The sequence below is a fragment of the Ambystoma mexicanum genome, chromosome 5q, assembly GCF_040938575.1.
Source record: "Ambystoma mexicanum isolate Mex_15411 chromosome 5q, UKY_AmexF1_1, whole genome shotgun sequence".
Classification (NCBI taxonomy): domain Eukaryota; kingdom Metazoa; phylum Chordata; class Amphibia; order Caudata; family Ambystomatidae; genus Ambystoma; species Ambystoma mexicanum.
In genome coordinates this window covers 1325788327-1325803038 of record NC_090933.1, presented here as the reverse complement: position 1 = coordinate 1325803038, position 14712 = coordinate 1325788327, and the positions used below count along the sequence as shown (strand labels likewise).

The 14712-nt window shown below is 52.0% G+C and overlaps 1 long non-coding RNA gene across 1 annotated transcript in view; it reads left to right on the top strand.

Annotated features, from left to right (window-relative positions):
* The first annotated feature begins 938 nt into the window (after nucleotides 1-938).
* LOC138498525 (uncharacterized) overlaps nucleotides 939-14712 on the top strand; it is a 138707-nt gene continuing 124933 nt past the window's right edge. Inside the window, exon 1 of the long non-coding RNA XR_011278730.1 lies at nucleotides 939-1050. This is a non-coding gene — a long non-coding RNA (uncharacterized lncRNA). The remainder of the gene's footprint in view (nucleotides 1051-14712) is intronic.

Below are 14712 nucleotides of genomic sequence, written 5' to 3'. Positions count from 1 at the left end.
GGCTGTGCAGTGTGCATCTGTACGAGGGGCTGAGATATGGGCATTTGCAGCACCCACCTGTGAGGTCCCCGGGAGGGCTGAATGGTGCCTGTGCCCGGCCAGGCTACTGCCCCGGCCTCTCCTGCCCCCGATCCTTTTTCTATGATAACTTTTTTGCACCTGGTGCTCCCCATCACCCGCGCCTGCCTTGGGAATACAACCTCTGTGGCTCACTCTTGGCAGCCACCAGGGTCGGACTGGGGCATAAAATTGTCTCGGGCACCAATGAAAAAGTGGCCAATGGTTGTAAATGCCTTGCACAATTTGCATTACGTTTTTGATAAAATGAAATACAAATTGTGCAATTTTAAAGGATATTTATTCAGCAACAATGGTCAAAACTACTAGTTGCATAGTGAAGTAACTCTCCAAAGTGGCCAACATTGGCCAAAGAAACTGCACAAACTAGCATGATACGTTTTTGCAACTTTATTGAATCCAAATGTAAACAACCCGTTTCATTTGTATAGCAGTGATTTATTGACATTGGGTAGGAGTTACTTAACCGTGGAGTGTAGTTTGGGAGGGGCGCTAATGCCGAGCAAGGGGGGCTCATTGTAGTTTTTCACCCTGGGCACCAATTGGACTAGAAACTACCCTGGGTGGATGGTCTCCTTTTTGTCACCCTGGGACCTCAAATGCTACGTTTTTAAATGTGAAATATGTCTTTTAGGGAATAATTAAGGAATCATTTGCTTTAGTTGAGTGGCCGGCAACTATTCACTACTTTTTTGGTGAGAAAGTGATCTTCTTTTTTGGCCAAGTGTAAAGTTGTCTCTCCTTGTTCTTCATAAACTTCCAGTTAATCCTGTCTTGTGTACGTGATGGAGGATGCATTAGTGGCCGGGGAGAGGAGAATGGCAGCTCCTCTTTGGACGTTTCGATTATATATCGTTATATGATGTCTTGTGTTTGTAGTATTTAATTAACAACATGTCTTTCATTTCTAGATCTAAACACATTATTGTGTCATCCTACTCTGCAAAACGTCAGCAGCACAGGCACCGAAAGGTAAATAACTGCTGTAGTTTGTTTCTCTGCAGAGGTTGCTATGCTTCTGAGATAACTTGTCTCCCATCCTTCGTTCCTGGACCCTTCATAACCTGGGCACTTGTCCATAGATATACCAACACCATTGCTCTTTCCATTCGCTACCCTTACCTCCCCTTATTCTGGAAAAAAGGCAGATAGAGACATTTGTTCCTTTGTTGGCATGTTTGTCATCACTGCAAAACCAAACTTTATACAATTGTTCTCCAGGTGCGGCGACCAGCTGACTGCTCCATCTCAAAATGTTTTCCCCTATTTTCCAACCAAGTCCACTCTCTGCCAAAGCTCCCCCACCCTCTATTGTTTGCACCCCACCTGCCCTTGCAGGTGATCCTGGGCTGGAGGAGTGCCGGTCTTGGCGGGGGAAGCCGAGTCCTCTTAGATACCTGCAGCACCCTTGCGGCTGATCGTGAGAGGAGTGAAAACACCTCCCGCTTTGCCACGGCTCGTTTGTAGTACCTACAGTGTCACTTGTCACTAAAACACTGCCCCACCGCTCTGCGACTGCAATGGTGAAGCCTTTCTGCTTCCTTTGCTGTAGCGTTCCCTATATAGGGTGGGTGGGTGGTAGGAAAAACAGCCCCCGGTTCTCATTCCACCAGCGTCGACGCAGAGAAAGATGATGCTGCCTGCTGTCTGAGCCCCCTTATATTTCCTAGCTCGCCCCTTCCCTTTGTTGCCCTTTCGAAGACTTTTGCTCCTGTTTGGCGGGCATCCCGCCCCCTTTCTTCTTTGCGGGCTGCAGTCCTGGTTTTGCAGGCTTTCTCCCACCCCTCCCCCTTATCCAGGGGAAAGGAAGGAGGATGCTGCCAGGTTATCACAACATACTCAACACTACATGTTTGTCATCACTGCAAAACCAAACCTTGTAAAATTGTTCTCCAGGTGCGGCGACCAGCCGACTGCTCCATCTCAACATTGCTTCCCCTATTTTCCAACAAAGACTACTCTAGGCCAAAGCACCTCCACCCCCAACTGTTATTGTCTGCACCCCACCTGCCCTTGCAGGTGATCCTGGGCTTGAGTAGTGCCGTTCTTGCCGGGGGAAGCCGCGCCCTCTTAGATACGTCAAGTGCCCTTACCGCTAGGTCTCAGAGGAGCGCTGATCATGAGGAGCGAAAACACCTCCCGCTTTCCCACACCTCGTTTGTAGTACCTACAGTGTCGCTGGTCACTAAAACACTGCCACGCCACTGATGGGTCCACGCCCATCTGTGGCTCCCCCCATTCTTGGCTCATAGCTCCAGCAGCTTTGTGAACAAGTTCCAGAAAAACAAATCTATGCCCGCCATAGACAGATGCACTCCATCCTTCTCATAATACTCTGGAGACTTCAGGTTGATTAAAACGTGCCTGACCTGGATGAAACCTCTGCTCCTGCAGAACTTGGCCATTGCCCCGTTCAACTTCCTTCTCGATTTTCCCACAGCTGAATGACATTCAGCTCCTCTCCACTTTTCCCTCCGTATAACCTCAGACCAAATGATCTCAGTGTCTCCCAACTGGGAAGCCAATTTCTGAAGTGTCCATCATTTCCCCCATTAGCGCCCCTCTGCCCAGGCTTGTGAGGTCATTTCCACCCAGATGAATTGGTAGCACGCCGGGCCTTGGATGTTCACTCAACAGCCTTTGCACATGCCCTCCCAGCTGCCCCTATCTCATCCCTGGCACCACATGCCACCAGATCCGAAACTCACTTGCCGTCATCCTCTCCCTCTCCGGGGTCCATTTATCCATGATCCTTGTCACAAAGGAATGACCCACCACCCACACGGACCGCTTCCCCCTTAGAGCTGCTGTTTTTTTGAGAGGAGATGAGAACGTGTCATATTAACATCACATGTTGTCCAGTCTGATATATCTATTGAAACAGCTAGACTTCCATCCCCCCATTTCCATAATTGCTTCTGGACTGATGCCCAGCCCTGCTGCTGATGTGGCTGCCCCAATTCTGATCGAGTGGGTCCTGTAATCACGCTCTTAAACTGGCACCTGCTCAGGGCCGTCCCGTCCCTGTGCAGCAGGAGAGGCACAACTGCTCCTGGCGCAGGTCTTCTTTTAGGTATGCGGCTAGGCCAGCTACTGGGCATCATGGGCTTTCTTTAATGCAGTAGAGTGTGATTGTTCTCCCCTTCCCTTTTTGGTCCGTCTTAGACCTTTTTATGTGTATCTGAGCCCGATCCCCTGCCATCATGCCATCTTCCATCCTGAAACTTGTACCCCGGCCCTCCTTATTCTCTGAGACCAACTCGCTGACTCTGAACGCCCCAAAGAAGGCTAAGGTGAATGCTTCCGTGAACAGTACCACTTCCCCTTCGCTACGGCATGTCTTTGCCAGTATTCCTATCAACCTGTGGAGCTTCAACATGTCTATGAGGCACCTGGGATTGACTTTCTACTCCATGCGTTTAGCCCAACCCTTCATAGCCATCGTGACATAGTGTTCCTTAGTGGGGTCAGCCTTCCCTCCCAGTTTGTTGTAGTGGGCTATTTCCTCCAGGTGGTAAGCTACCCAGGCTCTGGTTTTCTGAGTCTGCCAACCCAACCCGATAAAGGCGCACACTGGAGATCCGCCCTGGTGCTCCACCAGGAAACCTTCCCTGAAAGTCAGGAATCGCTCCCAACACGCCTTGTATCACCTCCCTGTGCCTGTCGCCAATGCCGTGCTGATCAGTGTGCTCACATTTCCCAATCATGCCCCACCATTGGCCCTTGAATGGGGTCATCCTCTCATTTGCCTCTGGTCTGCTCTCCCGAAACCTTCCCAACTGTAAACGAGAGAGAGAGTCAGCTGCTACGTTCCTTACCCCGGGTATGTGTCTCGCTCTCACTTCCGAGTTTAAAGTGTGCAAGCTTGTTGCAAGCTCCCTGACTAACCTCAAAACCCTCAAGTTGCTAGATGTCCTTTGATTCATGATCTGAACCACTGCTAGGTTATCTGAATACAGAATCACACTTTCATTGGCCAGTGATGTCTCCCATAGCCGAATTGCCACCACGATGGGAAACAACTCTAGCAGTGTGTTGTCTCAGGTTACACCCTCTTCATGCCATGATGCCGGCCATGTGTGTGCACACCATTTCTTCCCCAGGATCGCTCCAAACCCGTGAGGGCCTGATGCGTCCGTAAAAAGCCTCATGCTTTCACTAGTTGCCGGCTGTTCTCTCCAGAGTAGCACCCCATTAGACCTATCCAGGAAACTGTCCCACATCTTCAGATCCTCCTATACTTCTGCCCCCAGACAGACGTGTTGGGATGCATGTTGCAGCCCCACTGTCTTCCATTCAAAGCTCCTGGCCAACACCCTGCCTGCTGGGATCACCCTACCAGCGAAATTTTGTTTTTCTGCAATGACTGTAGCTCCCTCAATGTCGCCTTGTTCCTGCCCGCTCAATCCCTTGATATTGTCATGATGCCTACCCCCGGGCATCAGGACCAAGGCCATCAGCTCCGGGAGCAGGCGTCCAGACATTTATTTAAACCTCAGCAGCCCCGGCTAGGGACTGTCTGGGTTCAGTCCTGGCACCTTAGGTGCCAGGCTCATCATAGAAATCAGTCCTGGCGCCATAGGCGCCAGGCTCATAGACTTTACTTACCTGATGCAGACCATGCTGCAAACCCCCCCCAAGCCTACATGAGGCCTGGATGGGACTATTTTGTTACAGGGACTATTTTTTACTCGGGCGTGGCTCTAGGGAACTTCTTACCTGGAACTACTTTGGAGGCTATTTAAACCACGCCCGAACAGCAGCACACGCTTCGCGTTATTCTGCATCCAGCAGCGTGACGCTCACCGTGCCTGCAGCCTGCATCCAGTCTTCTGCCACGCCCGCCTCGAATCCGGAGCTCCTAGAATAAAGAGGAAGAAAAGGACAAGGTTAGAAACAAACTTTATTTGATTCCGTACCGGATTCCGGACCCAGCACATCTCCGAGCCTGGAAAGGACATTATTCCAGCACGCGCCGCGTCGCCAGCAGCAGCGCTGCGTTATAACACCAGTCCACAGCATCTTTTGACTCGGCGCTGCCTCCATCATTTTCTTCGTTGAAACCCAGCACCTGGAAGGAACAACAAAAGAAAACACAAGGTGAGCCGTGAGAACCGACAAAGACAATCTCTTTTGCCACATAGGCTTACCTGATTTATCACCGGAGGCATTACTCTTTAATTCGCCGCATCTTCTTATGCCGCACCTATAAAGGGAGAGAAAACAACAAGTTAAATTCATGCAACTTTTACCGGACAGTGTTTGATAACACAGACTTTTACCTGAACTCCATTGGCTGCCTCCAGGCAATATTCTCTTGGAGCCAGCTGCAATCTAACGAGGGACTGGAACAAGAGTGAACATCGGACATATTGAACTCTTTGAACTTTATAAACATTGGAGCCAATATTCTTCCGGAACTCCTACAGTACCTTCAAACCAGTGAAGTAACTGGTATCTACGCGCCCATGCATGTCATGCAGGATGGAGAGCTCATCATTTAAAAACATAAGGTGAGGTTACTAAAAGGTTACTAAAAGGGATATCGGAGGTGATCAGTGGGAGAACGAGAACAGTTGGTGAGGGGGCCATCACTAAAGTCCACGGGTGGCTAAATCCCTTTCTCCACTTGCAGGAGAATACTTCTACGGATCCAGCAGACAAGATTAGGCGGGCCAGTCCAGACTGTCATCTCTGCACTACGCATCACGTTGGTGGAGACCGCAGCTGTCCGGGTCCGATCGACGCCCCTGTGGGAACCAGGTGAGCCTAACAGATATTGTCCCTTAAGTTCTCCACTTTATCTCTTGGTTGCCTCATCTTCCCCTCCTCTGAATCAATCTCAATTCCCAAGAATGTTAGCCTAGAGAGTGGGCAAACTATCTTTCCTTCTGCTAGGGGAACCCACAGTTCATGTGTCAATGCCTTAAACCTGTCCATTAAAGTGCCACATTTCGCTGTCCCTTTCCTGCCGATTAACAGAAAGTCATCAAATAATGCATCACTTCCCCTCTCCTTTAGTGCGTATTCCAAAAACGTGCTACATTTCTCGAAGGATGCACAGGAAATTGAGCAACCCATGGGCAGGCATTTGTCGTAATAATACTGCCCATTGACCTTGAAGCCAAGCAAGTTATTGCGTCCTCTGTTGATTGGTAATAGCCTGAAGGCAAATTCAATGTCTGCTTTCCCCATTAGGGCCCATTTTCACATGGCCTTTACCTGCTCCACTGCATCCTCAAAGGAGGTGTATATTGACCCTACAGCTTTCCTCTGCAATGCCATCGTTCACTGATTGTCCCTCTGGAAGGAGAGGTGCTGGATGAGTTGAAACTGGCCTCTCTCTTTCTTGGGCAACAATCCCAAGGGTGATACCTTAATGTTTTCAAAGGGGGAGGTGGCAAAAGGACCGGTCACCCTTCCTAAACTAACTTCCGTTGCTATTTCTTGTTTCACAACCTCTGGCAATTTTAGCGCTGACTTCAGTTTATCCGCCTCCCTGTTGCCTACTGGACCAGTGTAAGGGACTACACACCCCCTCCTCCCCCTGAAATCCCTCCCACATTAGTTGTGCATCTGCACTGTTATGGTGAGAGTTTAGAATGGCATCATTTTGGCAAGGTGTATGGGTGTAGGCAGTGAGGTGGCAATTTCGCTTTGTATTCTCCTTTGGCTTTGTGCTAGTGCTCTTCCTCCCCCCACCCCCATCACATGATGTCGTGCTATGACTCCCCGAACATTTGGTGCATGCATGTTTGAATTTACAGATTTTGCCGAAAGGCCAATAGCTTTGCTCAAACATCCAGCATGTCGCTTTCTCCCCATGCTGATAGCTGGATCAATTATTCCAGGAAGAGCGCCCGCGAAAGGATCCCCTCCTCCTGTCCCCATATGTCCATTTCTCTTTCTTATAGTAAGGCTTCTCAACCTGCGCCCTTTCCCCACTTATTTTGCTGCTACCATCTTTTCAATGAAGCCTGTAACATCCACTTCCTCCCATGACATGGCCGGCCACATCTACATCTTTAAACTAAAAACCCTGTCATATTTTAACCATGCATCCCCCCATAAGTTAAGTAAGCGTTATGAATGTATTGCTCATAAATCCATAACGCCCCCGCATCCTCTGGGAATTTTTCTACTATAATGGATGCCAGCATTCTGAAACCTGCTAACCAATTGTGAATGGTCTCCTCCTTCTTCACTCTCTCCCTATCTTTCTTCTCCCTTTCCTTCTCTGAAACTTGGCACATGTCAAGACCTGTTTGTTCCAAATCAAGCAAGGTGAAAATACCAATAAATTCCTTTTACCATATCCTTTCCTTGAACAGTGTTGGGTTGTGCCATACTAACGCGTTCACTGGTGCGAACCGTGGCATCCCTCTGCCATAATTCGTATAATTCTCTGACACCTCCCCTTACCCCTGACCGCTGGATGCCTGCTGTAGCTGCGTGACTACCCATTGCGGCAGTACACCGGGCACGCTACCCGCTTGCCCCGATGTGCCATCCCCAAAAGCCCCTTCTGGGCCATTAACCACCCCTCTCTGAGCATCCCCCCAGCGATCCTCCCTACTTGGTTAAAAGTATTAATATTCTCACACAGCATTTGCCCATTAACCCCTTTGCCCCATGCTTGTAAGCACTGCATCACTATACCTTTCACTTGCTCCAAGGATGCAGGTCCCGTGATGGCCGAATGCGTGCTGGGTCCACGGCTGCTCGCCCTTGGAACCACTATGGGAGGAGCTGCCGGGGTGGCAACAGGCCCCTGCTTTTCCCCTCTGCCTCTATCTCCCACAGTTCTTTTCACTGTTTCCCCTTCTTTTCTTGACGGCTTCCGTTTGCTGCCTGATTGCCTTTGCTTTTGCCATCAGTGTCCTCCTCCTCTTGGCCCCTGGCTCCTCTTGTCCCATTGCAATCAGCTCCTGCATAGCTTGCTCCACAGTAAAAGCAGGAAACAACAATGGAGACTGGGACCTGTCCCTCGAAGGTCCTGCTACTCCACCCTCCAGCTCTGTTGCAACCTTCTGTAAGCAGTTGGCCCCGTGCCTGCCAGCTGCCATCCTCGCCATCTGCAGAAACTGTTTGAGATCTTTTTGCGCACGGTTCCCTCCTGGAGTGCCATCCCCTTGCATCTTCATCTTCCACTCCTTGCTGCGGCCTTATGTGAACTATGTTTATGTTCATCTGTTTCAATGAGCTGCCTTAGTGCCACGCAAATGCCGTGCCGTGGCAAACCACAGACAGCCGCCGGCTCCCAAGCTTCACTGCCTCCAGTGCTCAATGAGGTCCCTCTAGCACCGGGTTCCACTTGGTGACACTTCTCCCTCACAATGTCAGAAGCGGGAGGTGGAGCGTGCGGCCCTCTGGGTCATCTTCGACTCCACACTCTCCTTCTCTCCAAGCTTACCCTGCTTATCTACTCAACTGGCTGTAAGGGCTGCAAAATAGAGCAGCCAGACGGGCTAAGGGGATTCCTATGGAACGCCTATTTCAGCAGCTCAACAAAGCCCCCATTGGTTTCCGGTCGGGGCCCGGATTAAATTTAAACCATTATTCATTGAGCAAAAAAATCACTCTGTATTATCCAGATCGCTCCAGAAAACAAGGCCAAGCTGGAGCATACACATCTGGCACCTCCTTCTACATTCCACACAGTCAGATGTCCTATCGGTACCAACAGCGTGGGTTTCGCCGTGGTAAATCACTAGGCAGGACTGCAGCCTCCAGCGGCGCGTAGCAGCCACTGCCACCAAATGACATGCCCATTCATGTTTCCTCCCATGTGTCCCCAGTTGCGGGGGTCGCGTAACACTTCGCCCAGCAATGGGAGGAAATAATGTCGTACCGCTGGGTCTTAAATACAGTGGCCAAAAGATACTCTGAGTGCCTCGCCACCATCCACCTCGCGTAGGACGCCTGTTCTCCGCACATCTCAACATCCTCAAGGAGGAGAATGGAATCCTGTTACAGAAAGGAGCCCTCTAGTGGTGGTTTTGCAAAGCTCTGGTTCAATCGCTACAGTGGTGGAACAGAGACAACCTGCTAAAGGGACAACCTTTCTACACACCTGCCATCAAGGCCACTCTGACGACAGACACATTCATGACTGGGTGGGGAGCTCACTTCCTGCATCCCACTGCTACTAGCCTGTGGACACAGGCACGAACCAGCAAATACATCAACCTTCTGGAACTACTAGCGATTCTCAATGTACTTCAAGACTCAGCTAGCGCACAAAACAGTCCCAGTCCTTATGGACAGTACCACATCCATGTTTTATGTAAACCAATAGGGGGAGGCGAGGGGGGTACACACTTTCCAGGGCTGTCCAAACTAGCCCAGAACATTTGGCGGTGGGCACATGTTCCTAGTGGCACAGCATGTTTCATGGGAACTTGATTATCTAGCAGACGTACTAAGCAAATGTACAATGCTACCCTTGGAGAACGAATGGCAACCAGACAGAGACTTGCTAAACCATGCCTTCTCAAACTGGGCGTTCCGGGAGCTGGACCTTTTTGCAACACAGGAAAACTTGTAATGCCAAGACTACGCATCCAGGTTTCCCCTGAAAGGATCCAAGGTAAACGCACTTCTCCAGCATGGGTTCTGGCATGGAGTCACATGCTCATGAATATTCCCTGTTGTCAGGCTGGGAATCCTCGGTAAAAGAAAAAATAGTTTCATAGGAGAAAGACAGTTTATAAACGAATCCCTGAGCTCTGGGTCATAAAGCCCTCCAGCCAATAACTGGCCTCTCCCTAAGTCCCTCCTCTGGCAGCCATCTTCAGATTTTTACCGCTCGTTCGTGTTGAGAGTCGTCACGTTTCGCTCTTCAAGCTTTCTGCCTTTTTTTCCTTTTTTGGTAGGGAAATTCTGTTTTCGGTTCAATCAAGCCCGTCTGCTCCATCGTTTATCCTTCTGATTAACGGGGATCCATTTTTCGGCATCTTTTATCGCCCCTCAAGGGCAGAAATCATTGAGTGTTTTTTCTTGGAAGCTTCAAGAAGTCTTTAGGGCTACACCGTGCCGGATCATTTCAGAGAAGTACAGAGCTTCCCTCTTCAAGCTGTGCACCAGCTGCGGTTTACGGAATGTCTTCACGGTCGACAAGCATTCCCAGTGCCTGTATTGTCTACACCCGAAGCTCAAGGAACAAGATTGTGAGATCTGCCATGGCTTCTCCAAGCGCACGATGAAGGATTGACACGTCCGGCTGGCGACGTGGCTCAAAGCCAGGGCCTCTGCCCCGGGTGGCTCCGGATCCAGCCTGCCAGACAAGGCCAAGCACAGCGAGTCCGCTTTCACTGGGGTCGCTGCGCAAGCGGGTCCTGTGACCGTCAGGGCACATTCATTGTCTCCCTCTGCCTCGATCTCCAGCCACTGCTTCAGCTCTTTGTCCAAGAGAAAGTCAGCTACCCCAGGGAAGCTGCGGGAGAAAACGGAGAAGGCCCAGCAGGACAAGGTATCAGACTTACCCGGGAAGGCCCAGGGGATCCAGGCCAAAACGTCCTCTTTCACAGAGATGGCTGTTGCCTCCCTCTCGAATGCGAAAGGGGGTGACCCGGTCCAGGGTGCCCGGTGGCGGCCAGAGTGGCTCTTCCTCCCAGGCGGGAGGCTTTGCCTAAGCTAGAGATGCCAGACCTTAGAGCGACCCCTCAGGACCCGAAGAAGTGGGGTGGAGAAGAACTCCAGGGCATGGACATTTCTTTGTCCAAGGAGGAGATAGTTTCCATCCACACCATCCCGGAGAAGGGTGGTGAGGAGACTGATGAGAACGTCGAGGGGATGCCCGCCGGAGGCGACGACTATGGCAACGGGGATGATGACATGGGTGCTGGGCCCAGTGACCCTGTTCCCTGGGTACCTCCTAGAGACCTGTTGCAGGATATTCTCTCGACCCTCCACACGCTGGTGTTGGAGACTCAGAAGAGGATGCCGACGGCACCACCAGCGGCACCACCAATGGTGGTGACCCCATTGAGTCTGAGACAACCAAAGATGAAGAAAAGGAGGAGACACCCTATGCCTCCATTTCAACCGTCGCTGCCCTCCCCTGCTAGGGGGACAGACACAGCGATGACAGACACTGACTACGGCGGGATGTCCCCGCCACTGAGGGCTTCTCCGCCAGACGAATTGGGATCCTTCCACTCCATGATCGCCCATGCATCGGGGCTCTTCCAGGTCACTCTGGAAGAGATGGATGGCTCCCTGTACCAGCGCCGGGAGGCGAAAAGGAAGTCCATTCTGTTGGTACCGCTCCTGGATGACATCTGGGATGAGGGGCTGGCACTGCTGTGGAACCCTGCCTCAGCCCCAGTGAAGATTGAGTGACTTGTAAAGAAATAGTGGGTGCCGGAGTCTGCACCCAAGTGTCTGTGGTCTTAACCATCGCCAGACTTGGTGGTCTTGACGGCTGCCGGGAAGAAGTCGTCAAACTCATTGTATTCTTCATCTGCACCCCCGAACAACGAGGGAAAGAAATTGGATTCCATGGAGAGAAAGGTCATCTACTCGGTTGCGACAACGGTCAAGGCGGCCAAAACCTTAACGATCGTGGCCAGGTACGACCGGGAGCTTTGGTACAAGATGGCTCCACTCCTGGATTTCCTTCCCGATGACAAACGGGTTGAGGCTTTGGAGATCCTTCAGGAAGGCAAGGTGGCGTCGGACCACGCCATCACTGTGGCCCTGGACATTCCGGACATGGGTTTCCACCAGATGGGGAAACAGGGTTTGCCTTCATCGTCGTGGCTGGCTCAAGGCCACCAACTTTAGACAGGAGGTCTAGACGAAGGGCCTGGACATGCTGTTCGACGGAGACAACCTTTTTGGAAGGTTGTCGATGAATCCCTCCAGGCCATCAAGACCGTCACGCACAATGGCCAATTCCTTAGGCACAATACAACAGCACCACCTGTCCTTTCGTTCCTCAGGAGGGAAGTCTAGCAGGTCTTCCAAGGGTTTTGACGAGGCCTCATCCTCTAACCGCCAACCCTGCTGTTCCACGACCCAGGAAGCCAACAGGAGTCTCTCCAAGGCCTTCGGAGGTGGCCGTCATCGTCAAGGCTCCCAGGGCTGTGCGCTGGCCTCCAAGCAGGACTGAACCGGCCAAGACATTGGGCCCCCATCCCTGCACCCCAGTGAGAGGGCGGCTGGTGAACTTCGCCAGCATGTGGGAGACCAACTCCACCGATCGATGGGTGCTGGACGCTCTCACCCATGGACACACTTTGGAATGTCAACAGAAGTGTCTGCAAATACCAGTGGTGGCCCGACAGGAACAACGCATCCCTCAGCTGCTGCTGGAAGTTCGGGCCAATTTAAGAAAAGGGGTGATAGAGCTGGTTCCAAAGCGACTCCGGAGTTTACTCAAGATACTTTCTCGTAAGAAAGAAGACCGGGGGCTGGAGGCCCATTCTCGATCTACGACGACTCATCAAGTACATAAAGTCCCAGAAGTTTAGGATGGTCACGCTGCAGCACGTGCTCGGCCAGCTGAAGGAGGGAGACTTTCTGTCATTGTTGGATCTGGAGCACGCGTACTTCCACGCCCCCATACATGAAATGCATTGCAAGTTCCTGTTCTTCATCGTACAAGGGAAGCATTACCAGTTCAAGGCTCTCCCCTTCGGACTGAAGTCAGCACCCAGAGTCTTCACCAAGTGCCTGGCTCCGTCCCATCTAAGACTACAGGGGATTCATGTGTATCCTTACCTCGATGACTGGCTTATCCGGGCCAGGTCAAGGGACATCGCCGTCAATAACACGGCGAGGACCGTCCGGCTGCTGACAGACCTGGGGTTCTCGGTGAATTATGCAAAGTCTTGCTTGACTCCATCGCAGGACGCTCTGTTCCTGGGATCCAGGCTCCAGGCTCAATACAGTGTCCTGCCTGGCGGCACCATCGGAGGAGAGGATAGCGGCCATCTTGGGCAAGGTTGCAACTCTGCAGATTGTGGATGCGCCTGCAACAGGAATTCCTGGTCGCCCATTGGATCCAGGTGTCAGGAGGCTTTCAGGACAGCATCGCGCTTGACGAGAGTTCCGTCGAGCGATAAGGTGGCATAAGACTTCCAAAGCCCCCCGTACCAGGAAACGGTCACGACGGATGCTTCCCTAGAAGGATGGGGAGCCCACACCAGCCGTCTGTGGCCAGATGCCTGTGGCTGCCGGAGGAGAAGATGCTACACATCAATGTACTTGAACTATGGGCAATGTTTTGGGCCCTCAAGTCGTTTCTGCCGTCCCTCAAGCGCAAAGTGGTGAGGGTCTTCATGGGCAATACCACCACAATGATTTACATCCAGAAGCAGGGGGGGCACCAGCTCCCCAGCGCTCACCAAAGAGGCACAGGATTTGTGGCACTGGGCCATCGCCCAGAGGATGATCCTCGTTCCGGTTCACCTGGCAGGAGTAAAGCACACAGTCACCTACTCTTTCATCAGGGAACTGCGCTCTTGCCATGAGTGGGAGCTTCGGCAGGATCAAGGGGACAAACTTTTCCTCCAGTGGGGCAGTCCCCAGATCGGTCTGTGAAGGGGACAAACACCAAGTGCCAGAGGTTCGACTGCAGGTTTCCCCAGCCGGCGAGCATGGGGGACGCATTCGCCTTCCCTTGGGAAGGCCTGTTTCGATACACGCCCCCCCCCCGTTGCCACTACTGCTATGAGTCATCAGTCAACTCAGACGGTACCAGTGCAGGATTAGCCTTGTCGCACCAACGTGGTCGAGGCCGATCTGGTACCTGGACCTTCGCAGCATGTCAGCATCCCCTCCACTCAAGCTGCCAGTTGTCGCAGATGTTCTCGCCAGGGTGGGAGGCGCAATTCTGCACCACGATCCAGGGTCGCTGAACCTGAAGGCCTGGCTCCTGCAGCATTAAGAGTTTGGTGGTTATGAGCTGCTGCCGGACTGCAGAGAGATCCTCGCCATGGTCAGAGTGTCGTTGACTTTCATGTGCTACGGACACAAATGGAAGCATTTTGCACCTTGGTGCCAGTCTCAGAAGATTAACCCACTGAGGGTCATGGCACCCCAGGTTCTTCCGTACTTGTTGTGATTGGCTAAATCTGGGCTGGCGCACGCCTCCAAGGTGCAACTGGCAGCTATCTCCCACTACACCCGATCTCCAGGACGATCTTCCCTTTTGTCGCACCGTTTAGTCAAAGAGTTGATCAGGGGACTGTTCCGTTCGTTCCCCCCGGTGAAATCTCAGGCCCTGGCGTGGGAACTCAACGTGACTAGGCTCATAGGCCTCCATTCGAGCCTGTGCATCAAGCTCCGCTCACGTTTCTGTCTTGGAAGTGATTGGAAGGAGGGGGCATTGTGAACCCCCCCTTTGCTTTCTCCTACACTTCCTGGGTAGGCCCAGTCGCGGCTGCTTTGGGTTCAGGGCCTCGGCCCCGGAGCACTCATGCGGGAATACCCCTAGGAACTGTGAACCTCCTTGTAACACCCCTCATAACAGTATAAGACCAAGGGTGAATAAGACTCCATTTTTGTAAGCCACAGACTCCATTTTGTAATGATAAAACATCCATGATGTTCCAACGTAGGCCTGCAGCTCTCCCAGCCAGGCGCACACAGTGAGCGAGTTCCTCCCCCCACCTGCTCCCCTCTGCC